Source organism: Callithrix jacchus, chromosome 8, assembly GCF_049354715.1.
Source record: "Callithrix jacchus isolate 240 chromosome 8, calJac240_pri, whole genome shotgun sequence".
In the NCBI taxonomy this organism is placed as follows: Eukaryota; Metazoa; Chordata; class Mammalia; order Primates; family Cebidae; genus Callithrix; species Callithrix jacchus.
The window spans coordinates 12,807,255-12,820,408 of record NC_133509.1 but is presented as its reverse complement, the minus strand read 5'-3'; the positions used below and the strand labels follow the sequence as shown (position 1 = coordinate 12,820,408).

The following is a 13,154-nucleotide window of genomic DNA, read 5'->3' as shown; positions in this document are numbered from 1 at the left end:
ATTTCCCCTTTGTACTTGTTATGTTTCAGTGTAACTATGGAGACATAGCACTTTCCACGCAAGTGACACAGATGATTTTGGTTTAAGGTACTCATTTTCTGAGAAACATTTTAAATTGTGGTCACTATGAGATCTTTGAGCTACTTTGGTATTTCAACATAAATCCAAAACATTTGTTAGTAATATTCATGAGGGAAGAGTTAAGTACCAGGGATTATGGGTTCTATCTAATTCCATCAAACTATTCCTACTTAAAGCTTTGGTGAGTGGGGGGAAGGTAATTATTAATTGAACAAATTAGTCTATTAGATATTTTTATAAATTGTAGGGTATATCAAGTTGAGTTTTGAGAGTTCTGTCTCCAGGTATATAGCAGGCTAGGAATTCAGACTGCACCTCCCACTGGAAACAATTAAAAAGGCTGAATTTAAAAAAAAAATCCCAAGCCTCTTAAAAGCCTTGAAGCATGGGCAAGAAAGAAATTACCAGGTCAAAGAGAAGTGAAGAAGGAATCCAGACAGGTAGATATGGACAACACTCTCCAGGTGTACAGCACCTGGAGGCACCATTTGGATTCTATTCACTTAAATGATGCTGTTGAGGCTGTTTGATGCTATGGCCCTGAGATTACTTTGCCCTAAGGGCATTTGGTCAACCCGATTACCTGCAGCTTTGGCTTCACAGTAGCTTCAGAGACAGAAGGTAAAGCCCAGGGCTTGGAGAATCCCATAGGAGACCATTACCTCAGTAAAGCTTGGACCCTTTAGGTGGAGATGAAAACCAGCAATACCCATTCAACCTCAGGGTACTGCTTCCTGTGGAGCTAAGCAGAATTCAGTACTAAAAAACACTGTCACTGAAAGGCTGTGACTTGTGATGATCTACAGCCAAAACAGGTCCATAAAAGCCTCAAGCTATTACTGTAAATTGAGTAGGCAGGCCCCAGGTGCATGGAAGAAACAAATACAAATCCTCTCTGGAGGAATGTACCTCAATAACTCACAAATTATTTTCTAAGGTAATTGAGCAGCTCACAGGAACAAACATTAAGCACTCAAAGAAATGCTACTATATAAACGAAAGCCCGAAGAAACCACATACAAAAGAATTAAATGGAAAACATCTACAAATATTTGAATATCTACATTATCAGACATACAAGGTGAAAAACCATTTTACTTCATTAAGAAAAGAAATACAGAAGGCCAGGCTCAGTGTCTCACGCCTGTAATCCCAGCACTTTGGGAGGCCGAGGAGGGTGGATCACGAGGTTAAGTGATCGAGACCAGGCTGGACAACATAATGAAACCCCATCTCTACTAATAATACAAAATTAGCTGGGCATGCTGGCATGTGCCTGTAGTCCCAGCTCCTCGAGAGGCTGAGACACGAGAATCGCTTGAATCCGGGAGGCAGAGGTTGCAGTGAGCTGAGATCATGCCTCCACACTCCAACCTGGTGACACAGCAAGACACGAAAGAAAGAAAGAAAAAGAAAGAAAAGAAAAGAAAAGAAAGAAGGAAGGAAGGAAGGAAGGAAGGAAGGAAGGAAGGAAGGAAGGAAGGAAAGAAAGAAAGAAAGAAAGAAGGAAAGAAAGAAACCTGTTTAGACAGGTGAACGCCACCGAGGAAGCATCCTTAAAGACTCTTTCCCCTCTGCTCTCAGGTCTAAGGCAGAGTCTCCTAAAGAGCCGGAACAGCTGAGGAATCTCTTTATTGGAGAGTTGAGCTTTGAAACAACCGATGAGAGCCTGAGGAGCCATTTTGAGCAAAGGGGAACTCTCACCGACTGTGTGGTCAGGCGCTCCAGGTCCAAAAGCTCCAGGGGCTTTGGGTTTGTCACCTATGCCACAGTGGAGGAGGTGGATGCAGCCATGAGTGCAAAGCCACACAAGGTGCATGGAAGAGTTGTGGAAACAAAGACAGCTCTCTCAAGAGGAGATTCTCAAAGACCAAGTGCCCACTTAACTGTAAAGAAGATATTTGTTGATGGCATTAAAGAAGATGTTAGCCTGGGCGCGGTGGCTCATGCCTGTAATCCCAACACTTTGAGAGGCCAAGGCAGGCAGATCACCTGAGGTCAGCGCTTCGAGACCAGCCTGACCAACATGGAGAAACCCTGTCTCCACTAAAAATACAAAATTAGCCAGACGTGGTGGCAGGTGTCTGTAATCCCAGCTACTCAGGAGGCTGAGGTAGGAGAATCACTTGAACCTGGGAGGCAGAGGTTGCAGTGAGCTGAGATTGTGCCATTGCACTCTAGCCTGGGCAACAAAAGCTAAACTCCGTCTCAAAAAAAAAAAAAAAAGACACTGAAGAATGTCACCTGAGAGATTATTTTGAGCAATATGGAAAAACTGAAGTGATTGAAATCATGACTGACCAAGACAATGGCAAGAAAAGGGGCTTTGCCTTTGTAACCTCTGACGACCATGACTCCGTGGATAAGACTGTCATTCAGAAATACCATACTGTGAATGGCCACAGCTGTGAAACTACAAAATCCCTGTCAAACAAGAGCTGGCTAGTGCTGCATCCAGCCAGAGAGGTTGAAGTGGTTCTGAAAATTTTGGTGGTGGCCATGGAGGTGGTTTCAGCGGGAATGACAACTTTGGTCATGGATGAAACTTCAGTGGTTGTGGTGGCTTTGATGGCAGCTGTGGTGGTGGTGGATATGGTGGCAGTAGGGATGGCTATAATTGATTTGGGAATGATGGAAGCAATTTTGGAGGTGGTGGAAACTACGATAATTTTGGCAACTACATCAGTCCTCAAATTTCATACCCATGAAGGGAAGAAACTTTGGAGGCAGAAGTTCTGGCCCCAGTGGTGGTGGAAGCCAATACTTTGCCAAACCATGAAACCAAAGTGGCTATGGCGGTTCCAGTAGCAGCAGTAGCTATGGCAGTGGCAGGAGATTTTAATTAGGAAACAAAGCTAGCAGGAGAGGAGAGCCAGAGAGGTGACCCAGGGGAGCTACAGGTTCCAGCAGATTTGTGAACTCAGCCAAGCACAGTGGTGGCAGGGCCTAGCTGCTGCAAAGAAGACATGTTATAGACAAATACTCACATGTATGGGCAAAAAGCTAGAGGACTGTATTTATGACTAATTGTATAACAGGTTATTTTAGTTTCTGTTCCGTGGAAAGTGGAAAGCATTGAACAAAGGGTTTTGATGTAGATTTTTTATTGTACACCATGCTGTTGATTGCTAAATGTAATAGTCTGATCATGACCCTGAATAAATGTCTGGGTTTTTTTTAATGTGCTGTGTAAAGTTACTCTACTATAAAGCCATCTTGGTAAATTTCCCCAATAGTGTCAAGTTAGAATTCCTTCAGGGTGATGCCAGGTTCTTTTTTTTTTTGAGACAGAGTTTTGCTCTTGTTGCCCAGCCTAGAGTGCAATGGTGTGATCTTGGCTCACCGCAACCTCCACTGCCCAGGTTAAAGTGATTCTTCTGCCTCAGCCTCCCGAGTAGCTGGGATTATAGGCACGTGTCACCACACCCGGCTAATTTTGTATTTTTAGTAGAGACAGGTTTCTCCATGTTGGTCAGGCTGGTCTCGAGCAGCCAACCTCAGGTGATCGATCTGCCTCAGCCTCCCAAAGTGCTGGGATTACAGGTGTGAGCCATCGAGCCTGGCCAACTATCATTTTTATAACCAATAATTCCATGATTTTGCTTGGGTAATCCCTTTTAATGGTGAACTTCAGGTCACAACAGTAACTGCCACTCCCAGGTATTTACTATAGTGAAACAAAAATTATTCACCTGAAACTCTGAACACAAATGTTTGTGGTAGCTTTATTTGCCATAACAAAAAACTGGAAATAGTCCAAATGTCCCTCAACTGGGGAATGGATAAACTGTAGCACATCCATACAACGAAATGCTAAGAGTAATAAAAAAGGAATGAGGCCAGCAGCAGTGGCTCATGCTTGGAATCCCAACACTTTGGGAGGCTGAGGCAGGTGGGTAACTTGAGGTCAGGAGTTTGAGACTAGCCTGGCCAGCACGGTGAAACCCCATTTCTATTAAAAATACAAAAATTAGCTGGGTGTGGTGGTGGGCACCTGTAATCCCAGCTAATCAGGAGTCTGAGGCAGGAAAACTGCTTGAACCCGAGAGGCAGAGGTTGCAGTGAGCCAAGAACTTGTCACTACACTGCAGCCTAGGCAACAGAGTGAGATTCTGTCTCAATTAAATAAAATAGGCCGGGCACGGTGAACTTTGAGAGTCTGAGAAGGGTGGACTAAAAGGTCAGAAGTTCAAGACCAGTCTGACCAACATGGTGAAACCTTGTCTCTACTAAAAATACAAAAAATAGCTGGGTGTGGTTGCACACACCTGTAATCCCAGCTACTCAGGAGGCTGAGGCAGAAGAATCGCTTGAACCTGGGAGGCAGAGGTTGCAGTGAGCCCAGACTGCACCACTGCACCCCAGCCTGGACAAGAGTGAGACTCCTTCTCAAAAAATAACAAATAAAAAAATAAAATAAAATAATAAAATAACTAAGGAATGAGTTCTTCAACAGTCAGGTCCTGCCTGTGAAAAACCACTGCACTCCAGCCAGGGCAACATGGCAAGACCCCACCTCTTTTTAAATATAAATTTTTAATATTTTTAAATATAAATTTAAAAAATTATATTTAAAATTTTTTTTAAATTTTAAATTTCCTGGACAGGGAAAATGTGGCACATATACACCATAGAATATTATGCAGCCATCAAAAATGATGAGTTCATGTCCTTTGTAGGGAGATGGATGAACCTGGAAACCATCATTCTCAGCAAACTGACACAAGAACAGAAAATCAAACACCAAATGTTCTCATTCATAGGTGGGTGTTGAACAATGAGAACATATGGATACAGGGCGGGGAGCATCATACACTGGGGTCTGTTGGGGGGAAATAGAGGAGGGACAGCGGGGGGGTGGTGGGGAGTTGGGGAGAGATAGCATGGGGAGAAGTGCCAGATATAGGTGAAGGGGAGGAAGGCAGCATATCACGCTGCCATGTATGTACCTATGCAACAATCTTGCATGTTCTTCACATGTACCCCAAAACCTAAAATGCAATTTAAAAAAATAAATATAAATTTTATACACACATACATATATATATATATATATATATATTTTTTTTTTTTTTTTTTTTTTGCAATAAGGGTCTGTTGCCCAGGCTGGAGGGTGGTGGCATGATCTTGGCTTACTGCAGCCTCTACCTCCTGGGCTCAAGCAATCCTCCCATCTCAGCCTCCCGAGTAACTGGGACCACAGGCATGCGCCACCATGCCCAACTACTTTTTGTATTTTTTGTAGAGATGGGGTTTCGCCATGTGGCCCAGGCTGGTCTCAAACACCTGAGCGCGGGCAATCCACCCACCTCGGCCTCCCAAAGTGCCGGGATTACAGTCATGAGCCACAGTACCCAGCCATTATCTTTTTTACAGAAACTAAAAAAATATATATATTTTTTTAGGTCAGGCATGGTGGCTCACACCTGTAATCCCAGCACTATGGGAGGCCAAGGCGGGGAGATCACAAGGTCAGGAGTTCGGGAGCAGCCTGGCCGGCATAATGAAACCCTGTCTCTACTAAAAATACAAAAATTAGCTGGGTGTGGTGGCATGCGCCTGTAGTCCCAGCTACTCAGGGGCCTGAGGCAAGAGAACTGCTTGAACCTGGGAGGCAGGGGTTGCAGTGAGCTGAGACTGCATCATTGCTCTCCAGCCCAAGAAACAGAGTGAGAGACTCCATTTCAAAAAAAGAAAAGAAAGAAAAAGATGTTCATCTGGCCTCTACTGCTTTATAAAAAAATAATAAAGAAAAAGACAAAGATTGTCAGACTTCGTAAAAATACAATAGGGTTTCTGACAGTATCTTTTGACCAAAAGCAAACTTTGATTTAAAAAAAAAAAGTGAATTCAATTCTCATTCTTACAAGATTATGCACAAAACCTCATTATTTAAAAATGAAAAGTATTTCTATTTTTAGATTGCTAATACATAGCAGGAAATAAAAATCCCATACCTATCACACTCAAATACATTATGTACCATAGTTTTGTGTATCTGATATAGCTGCAAAACATATGGAGATTAAGAATCAAAGAGGCAGGCCGGGCGCGGTGGCTCACGTCTATAATCCCAGCACTTTGGGAGGCCGAGGCGGGTGGATCACGAGGTCAAAAGATCGAGACCATCCTGGTCAACAAGGTGAATCCCCGTCTCTACTAAAAATACAAAAATTAGGCCGGGCGCGGTGGCTCATGCCTGTAATCCCGTCTCTACTAAAAATACAAAAAATTAGCTGGGCATGGTGGCGTGTGCCTGTAATCCCAGCTACTTGGGAAGCTGAGGCAGGAGAATTGCCTGAACCCAGGAGGCAGAGGTTGTGGTGAGCCGAGATCGCGCCATTGCACTCCAGCCTGGGTAACAAGAGCGAAACTCCGTCTCAAAAAAAAAAAAAAAAAAAAAATACAAAAATTAGCTGGGCATGGTGGTGCGCGCCTGTAGTCCCAGTGACTCAGGAGGCTGAGGCAGGAGAACTGCTTGAACCCAGGAGGCGGAGGTTGCAGTGAGCCGAGATCGTGCCATTGCACTCCAGTCTGGGTAACAATAGCGAAACTCCGTCTCAAAACAAAAAACAAAAAAAACGAGTCCCTAAATTTTCCCTTTTCATCCAGCTGTTTTGCCATCATAGAGCTAATTTTAGAAGGGGTAATCTTCCTATAAAATACACGTAGTTAAGAAAAGTAGTGGGGTTTTTCTGTGACTTCTAATTCGGAGTTGTACAAGGTGCTTGGTTTCTGAACTAAGCCAGCAGACCGAGAATAATCTGAATCGTAAGTCTAAGGCTAAGCCAAGAAACTTTTAGCTAAAGAATCATAGTGAGCCTTTATAAGAGTTGAACTCCAGATCCTTTTTATTAATGGGCTTTAAAATGCAGATAAAATTCCATATAAAGTTTTCCCTCAATCTCGCGGGGGGCGGGGAGGGGGGAATTGAAAATCATAGTGTGTAGATTATTATTTCCTGCAAGTTGAATGACTACATTTCCTTTGTAATGCATGTAAGAGGAATACACTTGGTTACTCCTCCTTGCTGGAGACTGCAACAGTTGCTTTCCTTTGCTTTCTCTCTCTCTCTTTTTTTTTTTTTTTTTTTTTTTTGAGACACAGTCTCCCTCTATTACCAGGTGCCTCGGCCTCCCAAAGTGCTGGGATTACAGGCGTGAGTCACTGCACCTGGCCTGCCATAATTTTTTTTGAGCAATAGTATTCTTTAATGCAGAGAGTCAAACCCAAAGCGTCCAATCCAAACAAAATAATTTAGACCACAGAGTCCAGACTAGTTTTCCCCATTTCTCAAAATAACTAGAATTGAGTACACATCAAATCTTCACTTTTCTTTGTATTATATAGACAGTGTCATAAATGCAAGAGATTCTCCACTTTTCAGGTCAAACTTGTGCCATCCTTTGGTCCTGGTTATATGTAACAGGTGAACAATTACTTTTCATTAACTATGAAACAAAATAGATTAAGTGAAGACAATTTTATGTAACTTCTCACAGCTTCAAGTGCCATATAAAGAAGGATTTAAGAGTATTTATAACAGCTTATTCAGTGCATGAGTTTCCATTAAACTACTTAACACAAATCTTAATTTATAGAAAAATTTAACCAATGCCAAGATCACCTAAAGTAAGTTGTTCTAATCAGTCAAAACCCCAAAAATCTTGTATAGGAAAACAAAAAAGAGCAAAGGAAACTAGTATTCTATATTGCCCCAGAATCGTGCCTATTCTGAGGGGTCAGTTTCACCTAACTGTCCTAAAATAGTGCACCCAGTTACACAATTAAAACTACGTATTAGAGTATGAGACTGATGATTGGCTGGACGGACTATGTGTGGTTAGGAAATCCCTGTTACTGAACTGTTGGCCCCTGGCGTGTGACATTTATAAGAAGCTAGGCAATCTACCCACAATTTCTGATTTAAAAAAAAAAACTTTAAAAATATTCCTCAAGTTTCCACATTAAAAATAACCTTATGTATGTAAGAATACAGAAAAATGTGGAAGAGTTACTCCCATTAGGCTGGCCTTGAGTGGATACACTGTGTTTACAAAATATTTTGAGATAGCCAGATAAGCAGTACTAATGACAGCATATGACACAGTTATCATGAACCATGTGTAGCCTAAGGAGAATTTTCAGTGTATCAGGGTGGCCCACATGTTGCTATTTATCGTTTAAATTTCATGTCAGAATCAAAACTCAAGAAAAAGAAAACACTCTGAACCCCAAGCAAGTCATTTGAGGCCTGAGTAATGGGGTCTCTTGCAAAAAAGAAAAAAAGAAAATGAGAAAGAGAGATTAACACATTTTTGAGAAACAGGTTTTGGTTTCAGAGCACTACTGCAGCTGTTTAATTCATGTGCTGAATGCAGACATTTACAGTAACTTTTTACCAATGATTTTTACCAAGTAGTTTCACACATACATTTTCTGAAGCTGCATTTTAGTGATTAAAGTAACACTTTAGACACCTGGATTATGTCTTAGTTGCACTGCTATGTCTGAATATTACAGCAATTGAGAACTCTGATATAGAGAGGGTAAACTGTCACTTAAAGAGTAACATTCTCAGCCAGGAGCAGTGGCCCATGTATGTAATCCCAGCACTTTAGGAGGCTGAGGCAGGCAGATCACGAGGTCAGGAGACCGAGACCATCCTGGCCAACTTGATGAAACCCCCTTTCTACTAAAAATACAAAACAGCCGGGCATGGTGGCACACGCCTGTAATCCCAGCTATTCAGGAGGCTGAGGCAGAGAACTGCTTGAACCTGGGAGGCGAAAGGTTGTGGTGAGCCGAGATGGCGCCATTGCACTCCAGCCTGGGCAACAAGAGCGAAACTCCGTCTCAAAACAAAGCAACAACAACAAAAAACAGTAACATTCTGAAAAGGCAATAACTTTCCTTATAAGAAGCAACACATAAAGTCTAGCAGGCATGATTTCATATATTCCATTTTGATTGCTTAAGTTTTCAACTGGGCAATATTCTATTTCAAGGCCATTCTGTTGCAAAACTTTGTTCTGTGGTTGTAACATAGCTGCTGTGTCTGTTGTAAACCAGAGAAGACAGCATAGAGAGAAAGAGTAGAAGAAAAAAGTATTCTTTATATATATATATTCATTTTTGAGACAGGGCCTCATTCTGTTGCCCAGGCTAGAGTGCAGTGGTGCTACCATAGCTCACTGAAGCCTCAACCTCCTGGGCTCAAGCAATCCTCCCACCTCAACCTCGTGAGTAGCTGGGACTGCAGGCATACACTATTATGCCCAGCTAACTTTTTTCATTTTTAGTAGAGATGGGGGTTCGACTATGTTACCCAGGCTTATCCTGAACTCCTCAACTCAAGCAGTCCTCCGACCTGAGCCCCTCAAAGTGCTGGGATTACAGGTGACTCGCCATGCCTGGCCCAGGAGAAACAGTATTCTATGTCACTTTTACATGAAGGTCTTTTAGTAGTTAACACATTTTTTGTTGTTGTTGTTGTTGTTGTTTTGAGACAGGTCTCACTCTCTTGCCTAGGCTGGAGTGCAGTGGTACAATCATGGCTCACTATAGCCTCTGCCTCTTGGGGCTCAGGTGATCCTCCCACCTCAGCCTCCCAAGTAGCTGAGATCACAGGTATGGACCACCACATCCGTATAATTTTTTGAAGAAATTTTTTGTAGAGACAGGGTTTTATCATATTGCTCAGGCTGGTCTAGAACTCCTAGGCTTAAGTGATTCACCCACCAAAATGTTGAGATTACAGGTGTGGCTAGGCATGGTGGTTCATGCCTGTAATCTAAGCAATTTAGGAGGCCGAGGTGGGTAGATCACCTGAGGTCAGGAGTTTGAGACCAGCCTGGCCTACATGGTGAAATCTCCATTTCTACTAAAAATACAAAAATATTAGCTGGGTATGGTGGCATGCACCTATAATCCCAGCTACTTGGGAGGCTGAGGCAGGAGAATCACTTGAACCTAGGAGATGGAGGTTGCAATGAGCCAAGATTGCGCCCCTGCATTCTAGCCTGGGCAACAAGAGGGAAACTCCATCTCTGGGGGGAAAAAAAAGAGAGATTACAGGTGTGAGCCACTGTGCCTGTAAAACAAAAAAAATATAAGTTTTCTGAGCTTCTACTCTGAATGAGCCCTGTTTTTATTAAAGATTAAGGTGGCTGGCTCCTGCAGAGACTCTACAGTTTAGAATAAAACAGGATTATAGACAAGTAATCATATAAATAAATGATTGTCATTTTTATAAGAAAATTGTGAAGACTAATGAAATAACAGCAGTTGATCATCATTTATCGAGTACCAATAAGGTATATGGTCCTACACAATTCCTTTTGGGGTTTCAAGGTCTGAGATAGGGTTTAGGAATAAAAATGGGAGACAAGAAATCTATCACATAAACTAATTGTCTTGGGTCAAGGTAATTATTGGCTGATCAAGGAAAGGGAATATGTCTGTGAAATTTCCTTTGGAAATGCCTACTTGTAAGGATATATACAGACATCTGAATGTTTTTGATAATGATAATTAATAATCATCCTGTTCAAATACACAGGTTGTTATAAACTATGTATGTTCACAAAATGAATGACAGGTAGTATAATAATAAAAGATGTGAGATGTCCTTCAAACAATTATAGGCTTGATTACAAAATACTCAAAAGTGGGGGAATGATTAGTATATAGTTGGGGTTGTTTTTGGAGTGGAAGGAAGGTAGTTAATTAAAAAGCAAGCAAACAAGGCCGGGCGCGGTGGCTCATGCCTATAATCCCAGCACTTCAGGAGGCTGAGGCGGGTGGATCACGAGGTCAAGAGATTGAGACCATCCCAGTCAACAAGGTGAAACCCCGTCTCTACTAAAAATACAAAAATTAGATGGGCATGGTGGTGCACGCCTGTAGTCCCAGCTACTCGGGAGGCTGAGGCAGGAGAACTGCTTGAACCCAGGAGGTGGAGGTTGTGGTGAGCCCATTGCACTCCAGTCTGGGTAACAACAGCGAAACTCTGTCTCAAAAAAAAAAAAAGCAAGCAAACAAAAAATGGTCACGGTTTTCTCCCCAGTATTTCTGAATATGGACTAGGATTTATTAATATCTTAATAATTTCTCAGTTGTGAAGAAAAAAACAAAATAAAATAAAACAAACAAAAAAACCCAGTTCTTCCATGAGCTACCTCATGTCCAGGCCTTCTACTCAAGTCCTCATCCTAAGCAAAAGTTATCTTCCCTTGATTTAGAGATGGGGTTTAACCATGTTGCTCAGGCTGATCTTGAACTCCTGGGCTCAAGCATACCTCAGCCTCTTGAGTAGCTGTGACTATAGGAGCCTGTCACCATGCCCGGCTTTTTAAAAATAAAATTCCTTTTCCTATTCTCTCTGAAGTTATAGGTTTTTTGTTTGTTTGTTTTTAATAGAGACAGGGCCCCACTCTGTGACCCAGACTGGAGTGCAATGGTGGGATCATGGCTTACTACAACCTTCAACTTCTGGGCTCAAGTGATCCTCCTGCCCCAGCCTTCCCAGTAGGTAGGACTATAGGCATACACCACGATGCCCAGCTAAAGTTACACACACACACACACACACATATATATATATATACATACACATAGAGAGAGAGAGAGAGAGAGATAAAAGGACCTTACAAAAGTTTCTCAGAGGCATCTGCACAGTTCTCGAAAAAATTAGCATTGTAACTTCCCAATTCAAAAAATTTAGACCAAAAAGAAAAATATGTAGTAAGGTTTCTTAGGTCCCAGATACAAAGTTTCCCAGGAATGATAAGCTAATAATCATGGTCCAAGGCTTTCCACAGTCTCTTCACAAACAAAACATATATCACTAGTGTCTTTCTTGTTTCAGTCCTGGAAAATGACAAATTTTACTCAACAGCTGCTTAACATATGGAACAAAACCTTGTCTCAAAGGTGGTGCACTCATTTAAGCCACACATCTTTCTCTCTTAATTCGAAGTGGCAGTAGGGACAAGAGCAAAGTTTTTTGGAAGATCTTTTCAGAGCCACTCTAGTTAGCAGCTTAGTTATATCCAGTCTAGACGGCATTCTTGTTTACCCATGTGAACTTCTGGTTCAGTTATTCAAATTCTTTGAATTCCTCAGTTCTGAGGACTAGGGTGGGCATTATCGATTCTTCCCAAAACTTTTATCTGTAACTATTTCCAGTAGACTCTAATCCCCAAATGTGCTGGTTTCCACTTCCCTGTTGCTTTGGAAACCTCTGCATAACATTCATTAGAGTCTGTTTTGCATTTCATAGTTCCTTATAAATAGATTCACTGTTCTCTAGGTATAGATATGAAAATTTGTTTTATTGTTTTTAGACATAGGACTTGCTAACATTCTAAAATTCTTTTTCTAAAATATGTGTCTTAATTGAAGTAGTAATAAAGCTTCTGAATTAGATTTTATAGATCATAGTAAATTTATATAGGCAATGTCTTAGACTTTGCACACGTTCTGTAGAAAAATAAAACCAAACCAGCCAGGCCTGGTGACTCACACCTGTAATCCTAGCACTTTGGAAGGCCAAGGTGGGTGGATCATCTGAGGTCAGGAGTTTGAGACCAGCCTGGCCAACATGGTAAAACGCTGTCTCTACTAAAAATACAAAAATTAGCTGGGCATGGTGGTGCATGCCTGTAATCCCAGCTACTCAGGAGGCTGAGAAAGGAGAATTGCTTGAACTCGGGAGGAGGTGGATATTGCAGTGAGCCGAGATCATGTCACTGCACTCCAACCTGCATGAGGGAAGTGAGACTCCAACTTTAAAAAAAAAAAATCCAAATCTAAGTAAGTAAAATAAAGGGTCAACTAAACAACCCAGCAGGGAACTCTCCCAAAGCTGCAACCACTTCTTACCCTAAATTATAGTTTCACTACTGGCCACATTTTCATTCTGCTTACTTTTTTTAGTTTCTTCCTTAGATGTATTCCTTACATATATTTACAGATTATAACACTAACCTCTACCGACTTTCTCCTTCTAATGAAACTTGGCCGGTTTCACTGAACTCTTTTCTTTTTCTTTTTTGAGATGGAGGCTTACT

The 13,154-nt window shown here is 41.8% G+C and overlaps 1 pseudogene; it reads left to right on the top strand.

Annotated features, from left to right (window-relative positions):
- The first annotated feature begins 466 nt into the window (after positions 1–466).
- On the top strand, positions 467–2,923 carry LOC128928913 (heterogeneous nuclear ribonucleoprotein A1-like; annotated as a pseudogene).
- Positions 2,924–13,154: the final 10,231 nt, after the last annotated feature.